The sequence below is a fragment of the Schistocerca piceifrons genome, chromosome 2 (assembly GCF_021461385.2).
Source record: "Schistocerca piceifrons isolate TAMUIC-IGC-003096 chromosome 2, iqSchPice1.1, whole genome shotgun sequence".
NCBI classification, from domain to species: Eukaryota; Metazoa; Arthropoda; class Insecta; order Orthoptera; family Acrididae; genus Schistocerca; species Schistocerca piceifrons.
Window position 1 is genome coordinate 321,279,913 of NC_060139.1, and position 13,623 is coordinate 321,293,535.

Genomic DNA, 13,623 nt, shown 5'->3' on the forward strand with positions numbered 1-13,623 from the left:
CACTCCTAGTAAAGGTGACTTCATATGAGAATAAATAAAATGCTTACCTTACAATTCACGATGATGAAGCGTAACAGCAAAAGAGCAGACCTGTCGCCATAATAGCTTGTAAGAGAATGGACAGTGAACACGCACGCACGTGGAGTCTGCCCCCACTCCAACTCTCACAGCTCTGCGCATGCGCGATTCTGGCAGCTTGGCTGCGCCAGAAACATTTTTCCGGGTAGCGTCTGGCAGCTTGCTGCCACTGCTCGTACACCAAACAGCCCTACTTCGAGTAGCCAGAAAGCGGGAGAAAGCGCTGCTCATACACAAATTCAGCTCTGCGCATGCGCACGAGTCCGCTGGCAACTGCTCATACGGACCTTTAATGGCCAGTGATCTCTATACTAACTGGGTGGCGAACTTCGGCTGTCACAGCATGCCGTCGTATGTTAGCGCCACCATATAGCAGTTAGGCAAGAAACTGTATGTGATATTTTAGTTAGAAAGGCGGCACTTGTTTTCGTCCGGAAGTATCTACCTTCTTGACGATAATAAAACTAACTCGATTAACATTAAAGCAACGAACTACGCTCATGAACACTAAAGTCTACTGTAATATCGTAAATATAAATTACCTAAAAGCGAAACTAAATTTTTCCCAGGCATAAGGAACAGTTTTATTCACATATGTAATGCACTTATCAGTGGCGACATCATCTTTGGCGTCGGCAAAAATCGTAATGGGGTTTATTTAAACGTGAATTTGGTTATCTACAACAATATGCTAATTATTGTCAGGCACAATATGAAACAACCAACATTACGTGTGACACTGACACGAAAATTGTTCTATTTTTTTAATGAACTAATTCACATGTACCAACGTGGAAATTGCGATGAAATCAGTTAGTTTAAAGTGCATATTTAACTAAACAGTTCAGTCAATCTGGGTAACTTTGCACCACTTTTTTCCGTCTTTTTTAAAGTACTGCACACACAATCTACATCACAACAGACACACACAAAAAAAACCATAGTATTTTTCCCATATCAAACGTTATGAATAAATTTACATCCCAACAAAAGGAAATCAGGAGTTAATAAGAAGTAAAAACAGTGTTGATTCAGTTTCCGGATTTACTTTGAAATATCAAGATATTTGTATCAACCTGTCTTTGTTCAACTTAAATCACTGTCAGAAGCTCACTTCACAATCAAAGCAATTAAAGAAAAATCACAAGCTCGGGAGGTGGACAGACATTTAAATGAATCACAGAGGTAATAAAAACATTACATTTGGTACAAAATAATACAAACAGGTGGAACACCAGACATTTGAAACAAGAATAGCAATTGGTACAAAGATACTATGATTAGTTAAAAGTTACCCTGATTGTAATGTTCCAAGGAACACCTTCATATGTCTATGTACTTTTTTATCATTTGTAAAATGATGAATACTGTAAACATTAAGCATGAGCAAGGGTATTGAAATGAGAACACAAAAACACATTGAAACACGGAATTTATTTTTGTCATTTCCATACATTTTCAACCACTACTGCAATGTTACAGGCACAACACTACACAATACTGAATAAAATGATCTTACTGAGTTTTTGTCTTACACTAGTTGTATTGTGACCTATTTTCGCAAGTGAAAACCTTTTCCCATATGTTTTCAGCCGCACCTGAATGTACCTGGATGCAATCTTACATACAAGCTGTGTCTCATGCAAATCTTCAATTCTGCATTCATTATGGAAGTCATGGTCAAGTTTGGGGAATGAATAGTTCACAATTTTTTAAGAACACACATGACAATCTTACTAATTAAATGCTTTTGCCTCATGTCATCACTGACAACAAACATTTGAAACAATTTTTCTGGGTGCTCCAATACACAGTATACAGCATTACTTGTTTCAATAAGCTTGCCTCGGCTTACAAATTTTGTGAATGAGCTCTTTTCTGCAGTACTAAGAAGTGCATATATTGCGTCATTACAAACAACGGTGGCCTAAGAATGTAGAAGCAGTCTTTACATGTAACTTGTTTTGAAACTGTGAGGGGCAACATACCCTGCAATGTAGTACAAAATGTTCCGCTTGTATGTGGAAAACAGAGTACCCCCTTCAACAAGTGAGCACCATTTTTCTACTTTGTCTACAAACATACAAGAATCGTCTACAAGAGGATACTTTTGTGATTGGAAATCATACAGGGTCATTCCACATCAAATCACCCAATAAAAAATAAATTTTACACCCACCTCCTTAGATTTTCATGAAATTTGGCTCAAATGGTTCTAATACTATCCTGACAACACCTGCAAAATTTTTTTGCTGTATCTTTTATAGTTTTTTTTATAAATTTTTTAAGTTTTTATGTTTTGCGTTTTCCGAACCTTCCGAAATGGTAAATTTAATTTGTATTCAAAACTTTAAAATTGCTTATCTTAAAAACTCTTCTAGATAACATCATGAATTTTTGCAGCAAGTTTATTTATTATACATATTTGAAGATAAAAATGATACTATTAAAATATATTAATATTTTCCATGAAAAAAATATATATATGTATTTTTTTCTTTTCTTTTTTTAACGGATGTTTTGTTTTATAAGAATTGTAATATCTAGAGTCTCAGACCTGATAGAATGCTCAAATTTGTTTTAATTTACTCTTAAACATATAGGCTACTTGATAAAACAAAAATAATGATGGCTTTTTAACATGTTTATTAATTATAGTAGATTACATTGTAATTATGTACAAAGACAGTGTACTTGTGACACTTATGTATAACCCAACTGATTGCTTGAAACATTGAATTTTTTGAATAATTTTGTCTTTTTAATAAACATTAATGCTGATTCAACTTGTTTTTCCACTTCATCCAAGAGCTTTCAGTTCTTTTGATACAGTCTTTATCGAAGTAATACATTCTTCCAGTGCCGCTTGATTGAGGTGCGTCTACTACACAGACTATGTGCTCCAAAGGCACTATGCAAGAATCTTCTCTTTCAGGCCAATAAAATGATGCAGCTGGTCCTGAAGGATGTAGAAATAGAATTTTTGCATCTTCTTCATCATTGAATATTGTTTTTACCAGACCAAAGTACCAGTTACCATCATAATTTACAGCCACATAGCTATTTATGGATGGTTCAACACAAACCCAATCAGAAGATGAATGGAAAGAAAAGAGTAAGGAGGGTTTTACACTATCTGCAGTCCTCCTAATTTCAAGGTTTTTTGTTGGAAGTGGTTTGAAGTTATGAAAACTTGTTGTTCCAGGAATGGTTCGGGTTGCTGAAAAACGGTTTTCTAGTTTTAACCGTAGCAAATCAGCTTCTTTTTTGTCAATAAAGTGAAAATGAACACATATCAATTACTGGTATTATTTGTTCTTTGTCTGAAAGCTGTAGACTAGCTTTCCTTAAAATTCTTTTAATAGTTCCTCCTAGGCCATCACAAATTGACTTCCCATGACTTGTTGCAAAAAAAAGTGTGTTGGGCCTTCAAATTAAAATCTCTCAAGTGTTCAGTCAAATTTTTAAAACTTTTTCTATTTTTGTACTGCCCAGCACAACCATCTGTAAAGTAGTGAACTGAGTCAATGTCAGTATGATGTAATGACAGCCACTTTGTAATTTCTTTTTGTACAAAGTTAACAAAACCAGTGTCATGTTCTTGGTCATCACTAATAAAACAGTGGTTGGAAACAAAAACATCGTTTTCCTAATTTCTTAGAAAAACTCCAACTGGGTGTAGAGTACAACCACCTCTATTCCAGTGGTAACTTTGGATCTCATTTTGTACAACAAAGGAATAATGTTCACTGAAACCCATCACAATAATTGCTGTTTTGGGTGGTGGGTCTTCTTTCAATCTTTTAAAGGCTGCTGATTGGGATTTTGCTATAAACGAGTGCGGGGTGAGCTTTTCCAATGACCTAACCAATAAAGAAATGTAGTCTTCAACACTGATAGACTGTTTGATCATATCTGCCCTGTCTGTGTTAACCCACTGACTGATTACAATTTCTTCTTTTAAATCATAATCTTCGCTTAGTTTTTCAGATAAGTACTCAGTTAGTGCAGTATTTGCAGTACAGCTGTCGCAATGACGTAGCATGCAGTTTTGGTTTTCCGTGTTGCATACAAGCATCTTAATTAGGTCTTTATAAGATTAGCATCCAGTAATAGTTTAACATTCTGGTGGATACTGCATACACATACAGTGTGTGTGCCTGCAGCACCAGCAAGGATACACCATTTAGGTCTCAAGAAACAAAATTTTGAAAATCCTACTTCTACCTCGGGATTTTCCCATTAGAAAGAATAATAGAGTTCTCTCAAGTTACACAAAATGAGTCTTTTTTGCATGTACACATTTTTTTGAACACTTACTTTGTCTTTTGTTCCAGGTAGCACTCTGGAACTTTCATCCTTTTCATAAAAATCTGTTACAGGTCTTACTGTATTTTCAGAAAGAGTTTTATCTTTTTTTGGACCAGGAGTTTCCAAAATACCCTTTTCAGATTTTAGCTTTCTAGCTTGTCGCACCATGTACTCACTTACATTAAATTCTTTCATCACTTTATTTTGATTCCGAGAATCTGGAGCCAAGGTCAGAATCTGGATTTTTCTAGACCTCCCAACAGATGAAATCTTATCTTTCATAAGAGAAATCATTACATCAAAATCCTTTGCTTTCTCAACCACACTTGTATCTTCTTCGACATCATCAGAACTTGTTGCATCATATTTTAATGCTTTTGAAACCGCCTTTTTTGCAGTCTTTTCAATACTGCTAACCTTCCTTTTAAAATAAGACCCTTTACTTTGTTCTGACAAGCCATGAAGCTCTATCGGTGTTGAACCTAAATTATCAAGAGCAATGTTTGTTTGTACGAGGAATTCATTTCTGGATTCCTGTGATTCTAATTCAACCATGACTTCATCTGTTTCACTTTCATTGACTTCAACTCTTAATTTTTCCTCAAAAAAGTTACAGCATGTTGAGCAAAACTTTTGTCCAGGTTTTATGCTAATATTTTTTGTCAGTAATTGTTTAGAAAGATCCAAGCCTACACTTCTCAATGATTTTTTGATGGGCTTTTTGTGTTTTTTAGTGGGTCTACACATGTTGTTTGATACTTCTCAAAAACATTTAAAAAGTAGTAGCTGTGGTATGAACATATATTCTTAAATTCACACAGATTAATTCCAGATCGTAAGTGGATCAAATCTTTTTCTTCCTCGCTCAATTCAGATACCGACTGTAACTTTTTTGAAGGGGTGTACGTTGTTTGGAAACAGTCAGATTTTTTAAATAACCCTACGCTACAGGTTTGAATATCTGACATACTGATTTCACTTTTGGTCTGATTACTGTTCTGGTTACTTTTATAGGATATTGGAAAAGAATCTCTGTAAACTAAGTAACAGTACTTACTGAAAGTTCGAATAAACTTAATAAAATACTATCCAAGCACTATTTAACACTGCAATAATTTTTTACTTCAAAACACAGGAGTAACAAAACAAAATCCAAGCGTACATTGTTACTTGAAGAAGACAAAAACTTATTTTCGGTGTCTAAGTCACTTGGTACTTTTTATTTTTAAAATATAATTAATATTATTTTAGAAATTAGATAACTATTAAACAGGTTAAAAAGCCAACATAATTATTCTTTTATCTAACAGCCTATACAATTAAGAGTTAATTTAAAACAAATTTGAGCTTTCTGTCAAGTCTGAGACTCTAGATATTGCAGTTTTTGTAAAACTGAACATCCGTTAGCTAAAAAAAAAAAAAAACTTTTAAATTTTTATTCATTTGAAAGGTTTTAATATATCTTTATGGTAATTTTTTTTAACATTTAGATATAATACACAAACTTATTCAAAAATTTCATACTGATATCTTGAGTATTCTTTAATATACAAATTTTTTTAGTTGTGAGGACACGTTTAAGTTAAGATTTCCGACTGCTGAAACAACGCCAAACCTAAAAACTTTAAAAATTTATAAAAAAAACTATCAGAGAAAGAGCAAAAAAATTTTACAAGTGCTTTCAGGATGATAAAAGAAGTAATTGTACCAAGTTTCATCAAAATCTGACATGGTTGGTGTCAAGGCCTGTGTGACTTGACATGGAGTGACCCTACAGTCCAACAGGTACCATTGAACACACATTAAAATTTGTACACTTTCCCCCAACAGTGCTAACATTAGTGCCTAAAAGCAACTTGCGCATAGCACACTTCAACTGATATGAATTTGGGTTGTTATTCCAACGCCTCTATATCTCACACACGAGAAGAAGAGTTCAATATGATCTTGGGAAAACTTATACATCAATAAATACTGCAGAGGAGAATTTTCCCTAGTCATTATTTCCAATGTAATAGCTTTAATCGTATGCATTTTCAAAATTATGCCAAAGGCAAAAGTATTTCTTGGGTGCTGCAGGAGAGAAACACCATTTACCTTTACTTTAAACTTCTTATATAAGATTCTGTCTTATGAAAAATATCAAGCCAATATGCCTGATTACTGAGTTTCAGGCTGGCTTTATATCCTGAAGCTAGAGGATTTCTGTAGTTAAAGACATCAAAAATTCTGTCTATAAATCTCAAAAACTCCACTGTTGCCTCACTACCATGGACTCTGGGATTGCCAGCTCTTCTCAAAAAATCTATAGTATCTGCAACGCTAGAACTGAGTGTTTGAACTGCTAAGCTGACATTCATCTTTTTATTAACATAATTAATATGTTATCCTGACAACTTGTTTGCAAATGTCATGCCTTCCTCAATCAGCAACTCATTTAGTTCTTTTAAGTACTGAAACTTAATATGGCCATTTGTAGACTCTATAACACCTACTTCTGCTAATGCATTTCGAGCAAGTTTCACTAAATGACACACATCCAAAACACAGTAAACATTGAGGTTTGGGTGAAGGGACCGAGAAGAAAAAAAGTTTTGATGAAAATTAATACTGCATCCCAATGAACGAACAGTACTTATATTTGTCCTTGTGCCACCACAAGTTACTTCCCAAATTCTGATGCCTGAATTGCTTAGCCTCTCCAGAGCAGAGTTTATTAACTTTGCCTGCACACTGCCATCAAAGCCATTCACTAAAAAATACGCTACAGGACACTTAAATTTACCTTATATGGACATAAGCATAAAAACTAATGCCTCTGAAGCTTCTTTCAGTTCTTTTGATTGCTCAACTTCTCCTCCAAAATCTGCAAAACCTGTATACCTCTTAGTTTCCTGGTCCCACACTACCTGTTTTCTAATTGCCATACTGTCTATTATGAGGCTAGAATTTTTAAATTCAGTCCTCACTTGATGGTTAAATTCAAAGTACCTGAACACATCACTTACATCGCCAGGATCACAATTCACAGTCTCTGCCCAATAAGAAATCAGTGATTTGTGAGGCAGAGGCATTAATGTCTGTAAATATTCATACGCTTTAGGAGAGTAAAAATACACTGTCATTGAAAACATTTTAATGTCTGTTTTGTACCTGTTTCCCTTGGATGACACACTATTATTCAACAAATTGCACCTGAGTCCCTGTTTGTTGATTCAGGAATTCATGCAGCTTCTCTGTTAGATGACTCTACTTTTTCAGAGTACTTATGATGTCCTCCATTGAATAGTTTTTCTTCTCTCTTCTCCTAATTTTTTCCTGCAGGCTCTTGATTTTTCTTCTCAGTGTCTCCACGACATCTGGTAAAAAACTTAATATGTCAGTGGCCGTGTCAATCATTTCTGTGTGTGTTTGAGATCCACATTCCTTCGATGTTTCACAACTCTGAGAAAACTGAAACAAGAATAGAATACAAGTAGTACAGGCATGAAACAAAGTTTGGCAAGCACTTATGAGAAAACATGTTTGTTTGAAAACAGAAACAATGTTTATGTGAAGTGACTAACCTGTTCAATATAATCATGAGTTTCTACAGTAGGCTGTTGAGTTGTTATTCTAATCCGCCGCCTTGGTTGCTTTTCTTTGGGCATTAAATGCGTCGCAAACGCAAACTGTGATGGCTCTGCATCAGGCTTGAGATGCCTTCTCGAAGTACTAAGCCTTACTAAATAATCTTCTTCCAAGAAGTGACCTCCACACAAGAAACTAGCCCTTGTAGGCGTGAAACCTTTGCGTTTAGTGGCAATGACCCACTGTTTCAGCAAATCGCCTTTTTGCAGAGGAAACCCGTCCACATTGTATCGTGCAAGGCAACGACCAAGATATTTACGAGATTGTTGTCATTTCTTGACATTCAATTATTATCTGTGGAAAGTTAAATTACTTTCCTTGTTCCACCGGTTCGTACAGTTGTATGCAGAGCACGAAATAACCATTTTACACTCACAACATACACTTCATTAACACCAAGAGAAACTTTTTGCCTAACTAAAAGATGGCGGACGATATAAACAAACACTCCTGAGACGGCACGGATAAGCCCTATGGTCAAAGACAGAAGATGTACATCCAGTTAGTATGGAGATCACTGCTAAATTGTAATTGAGGATCTTTGCGTTGCGCGGGTTGCAGAGAGATTATGAAATGATGTGAACGTGCGGTTTGTTTACATCTGGTGTTTGACAGCAAGTCGTCATTATTATATTATGATGTGAGTTTAGCGTTGTGAAGTGCAAGTATGCTTCGGTTCGGACAAGATCAAATTCGAGCCTCTAATTATTGTCAAATGTGAATCTATATGTACATTTGACGTACGGTATGTATTTGGTGTAATTTTTTTTATGGTGAATTGTTATTATCATATGAGATAATGTGTGTACTCCACCATAAGATTATGTAGTATAATATTTTTCCTATCCAAAAAAGAAAAAAAAATTGCTAATGATGAGCTAATATCAGTAAAAGAACCCCAAGCAAAGTGTCACTGTGAGTAGTAACATCATTGTGAGAGTTTATAATCCCCAAGACATCTCATATCCTTGCAGGTTGTCGATTGTAGATACCACAAATTAGGTAATAGTTCGTAATACAATGTAATACAAACGTTGAAAACAAAGTAATGATAAATGCTGTAGTTCATCCAAGATCATCCTGCAGACACCTATTTAAAGAACTAGATATCTTCACTGTAGCCTCACAATATATGTATTCACTTATGAAATTTGTTATTAACAATCTGAACGAATTCAAAAGTAATAGCAGTGTACATGGCTACAACACTAGGAAAAGGATGATCTTCACTACTCAAGGTTAAATCTAACTTTGTCTCAGCAGGGGGTAAATTATGCTGCCACAAAAGTCTTTGGTCACTTACCTAATAGGTCTGACAGATAGCCATAGGGTCTATAGCATTTAAAAGGAAAATAAAAGAATTTCTTAATGGCAACTTCTTTTACTCATTAGATGAATTTTTGGATATAGTAAGTGGGTAATTTCCCCAACCACCGCCACCCCCAAATTATATATATGGCCCCCTTTATAAGAAAGGAGACAAATCAGGAAACTGTAGACCAAGCACTTTATTTACAGACTTGACTAAAAACGTAGAAAATATAGTGTGTAACACGGTAATGAAATTTTTGGGTAAAAATAAAATTCTTATTGATGCCCAGCATGGCTTCAGGAAAGTAAATGCGCAACTACTGCCATCTATGATTTTTCTACAAAATACTCTGGAAGTGGGGTGGGGGTAGGGGGGTAGGGAACACTGAACTACAAAATATTTTCAGAGAAGCAATAAGCTGTTAGAGGTGCAGAATTGAAATCATTCAATGTGAACTATACAAAGAGGTAACAGAAATGATACATGTATTAAAGTTAAATGCTAAGATGTATTCCTCAGATGCGAAAAAATGAAAAAAGGGAGTTCCTCAAGCATACCATCTTGTACCAATCCTCTTCCTCGTGCATATAAATACCCTAGAGCTGAATATTGATTCATGTACAAATACCCTTTTGCCGACAACAAAAGCATGTTTCATACATCAAGCATCTTGAATCAACTGTAAGCAAAACTTCAACCCAACTAAATGGTTGGTTTAAGGTGAACAGGGGCTAATGATTAATGCGAAATGGCAGCATTTCTAAACCTCTGATTAAAACATGATTCATGCAGCACCAAACTCCAAAAGAATTGGACCCTCTCTGGAAAGCAAAATTTTCAAATATTGACTTCAAATTGTGTACACATATAAATGAAATAAATATATCACTTAAGTATATTACAGCTTTGCTTTGTGTTCAGATCGCCTATTTTTCCATTTCCATAGCATCCTTCAGTACAAATTTATATTCTGGGTTAACACATCACATCATTCACTTTCTTAACTTAAAAAAAGAGCTGTGTGAGCAGTGCAGCATGCTCAACAGATTTGTGCAAGAACCTCTTTCGAAATTCCCCATTCATTGTGCTACCCGCTAGCTATATGATGTTTATATTATTTATAGTTCCACATAATGAGATTTTTATGTAGTGTTCAAATTGTGAACACACTGTAATGTAATTAATATAAATAAACTTTGTAACTCCTTATTCTTCTTCTTCTTCCGTGTCCGGATGCACCAATTATATCTTCCCTTCCCAGAAATTAGCAACGTAGATTGCTTTGTCATTGACTTTCAAAATATCATCTTTAGTGCATGTCATAGACATATCTGGGCAGATCAGTAGGTGGTCCAAGTCCTGTATTGCTCCGCATTCACACCTGTCGCCATCACTGTAACCCCATTTAAATAGGTTTGATTTGCACCCAGTTACTCCAGTGCGCAGCCGGTTTAATGACCTCCAAGTTGTAAAAGGTAGTTGAAATCCTGCAGATCCCTCCTCAAGTAGATCCATTGTGGAGTGTGGCACCATTTCTTCCCAAAGAGATAGCTGCCTTGCGGCGGGTTTGGTGACGAGCTCTTCAGTAGTTTCAATGAAACTCCTGCGGGATTTCAGCCGGACACGTTGTTTTCGGTGCATATGCAACGGGTGTCGAGGATCATTCTTTTGTTTTGATCTTTCGATCTCGGCGGCTACTTGTCTGCGGATAGTGGGTGGTGCTATGCCTATGATGGGGTAAATGATGTCTGTGGGAGTTGGTTTGAGGCATCCTGTGGCAATACGTACAGTTTCGTTTACGGCGACGTCAACTTGCTTAGTGTGAGCAGAGTTCCTCCAAACTGGCGCCGCATATTCCGCTGCTGAGATACTCAGCACCAGACCCGTGGTGCGCAAAACATGTGGTTGAGCTCCCCACGATGAACCTGTTAGCTTCCGCAGTATGTTGTTCCTGGCACAGACCTTTTTTTTAGTGTTGTGACAGTGCTGCTTAAAAGTAAGTGCTCTGTCCAATGTTACTCCCAGGTATTTTGGGCTGTTTGTATGTTTCAGCTCTTCCCCTTGCCACATGACTCGGAGTTTCCGTTTGGCTTGTTTGTTCCTAAGATGGAAGGCGGATACTTGAGATTTACTAGGGTTTGGTTCGAGATTATTGCCGTCGTAATAGGTAGCAAGTTCTGTTAAGGCTCCTGTGAGATTCTCCTCCACTTGTTCAAAGGTTTTATCCTGTGTGGCCACTGCTGCATCATCAGCATATATGAACATTCGTGTCCGGCGGCTGATGGGAAGATCATTGGTGTAGGTGTTAAATAATATTGGAGCCAAGACACTACCCTGTGCAAGTCCATTTTTCTGTGTCCTCCAACGGCTGTTTTTTGATTGTAAGGTTACATAGTAGCGTCTGTTTTGTAGCAGACATTGCACGAACATAGAAAGGGTGTAGTCCTTAGTGACATTATACACTTTCTGGGTAAGCACCTTATGGTTAACTGTGTCATATGCAGCACTGAGATCCAGGAATGCGACCCCAGTTACTTCTCCTCTCTGATAGCCGTCTTCGATGTACTGTGTGAGATTAAGAATTTGGCCACAGCATGATTTTCCTGGTCGGAATCCAGCTTGTTCTTTAATGAGGGCTTTGTCCACATAATCAACTATGCGTTTGAGGACCATTCGCTCCAGCACTTTAAATAAATGACAAAGCAGTGATACAGGCCGGAAATTTTTAGCTTCAGCTGGGTCTTTCCCTGGTTTTAGTAATGCAATAACCCGAGCTTTCCTCCACAGTTTAGGAATTTGCATTGTTGTAATACAGTTATTCATTAGCTCTAGGATCCATGCTTGTACTCCCGGTCCAAAATGTTTAATTTGCTCAGATCTCAGATCGTCGAGGCCAGCGGCCTTATTGTTTTTCAAATCATTGATGGCATCTTGTAGCTCCTGAATGAAGAACGGGCGAGCTAGGAAGCTAATCTCCTCGTTCAATTTTCTTTTAATTTTGCCATTCCTGATCTTCCTTTTAGTTTTTCCGTTCATGAGTAGTTGGTGAGCTATCTGATCGGGTGTAACTTCACTGTAATTTGGTTGTGGTTCTGTTGGGTCGTTGTTGAGACTTTTGACCAGTTTCCATGCCTTCCTACTGCTGTGCTTCATGTCCGTCTCTTGTAGGAGGTTGCACCACTTTTCCTTTCTCGCTTCGGAGATACCAGACATCAGTGCCTCACCTGCCTGGATCGTTTCCTCTGAGAAGGGGTCCTTATTGTATAGTTCTTCATACTTTTTCAGAGCTTCCTTGCTGCTACCATTTAGTCCAGCGATATACTGGGTGCGGCACCCTCTAGGTATGCACCGTCGAGAGATTTTCTTGACGAGGTCTATGAAAGTTTCATATGATTGTATCTCTGGTTTAATTTCCAAGATCTCCTTATCAAGGTCCTCTGTAAAAAGTTCCCAATGAGCTTTTTTGAAATTGAAGCGTCTCTTAAAGGGCATTACATCTGATTTGATTACTGCAGTAATGCAGCAAGTTATTGCTCTGTGTTGCGATCTTGGAATTGGGTCCTCGATTTGCTTTACAGTTTGCAGGGATACCTTTTCGGAGACAAAGATGTTATCTGGATTAAATCCTCGTTTCCATCTTCCGCTGTTAAATGATGCAGGCAACTTTGGGTCATGTATCAATTTCAGTTTAGCCTGGTCTGCCCAGGTCTCCAGCATTTCGCCATCGTCATTTGTCTCTTTATAACCCCATGCGAGACCGTGACAGTTAAAATCTCCTAGTACAACTTTAATGTTTTTTGAATGGAAATTTCCAGGCTCCGTAAATTTAAACCTCGCACTGGGTGGTTTGTACACGGATGTTACAGTACATGAATGTAGCTCAATAGTTAAAATTTCTATATTTTTTTCGCAGGTCAGAGCACAGGAGCGTACGTCTAAGTTCGGTTTCACAAATATAGCACTTCCGTACCTTTCGTGTGGTCTCTCGAGAACTAATTTCATGCCCTGTATTTTTGGTCTATGGCTTATTCACTTAATGGCTTTCGGCTACAGTGTCCCGTGAATTCTGGTATGTCCGTTACTTTCTATACCTTTTCTGTGGTGATAAGTAAATGCTTTTGATGCTTTTCACTTGTTTTGTATGCTGAAGTCCACTTCACTTAGTATTAATGGAGTATACATTAAATCTTAGCCTATCTATCCTAGTGGAGAGTATGAGTGGTTTCATTTTGTTCATGTGATGTTTAACATTCATATGAGATGTTTCTCACTGTTGATTATGTGTAGAGGGT

The 13,623-nt window shown here is 36.9% G+C and overlaps 1 protein-coding gene across 2 annotated transcripts in view; it reads left to right on the plus strand.

Moving 5' to 3' along the window:
• The first annotated feature begins 8,576 nt into the window (after positions 1 to 8,576).
• The window catches only part of LOC124776779 (TELO2-interacting protein 1 homolog), a 153,002-nt gene continuing 147,955 nt past the window's right edge, over positions 8,577 to 13,623 (plus strand). For both annotated transcript variants that reach the window (XM_047251917.1, XM_047251918.1), the window contains exon 1: positions 8,577 to 8,764. The gene's annotated coding sequence lies outside the window, so the exon portion shown is untranslated. The remainder of the gene's footprint in view (positions 8,765 to 13,623) is intronic.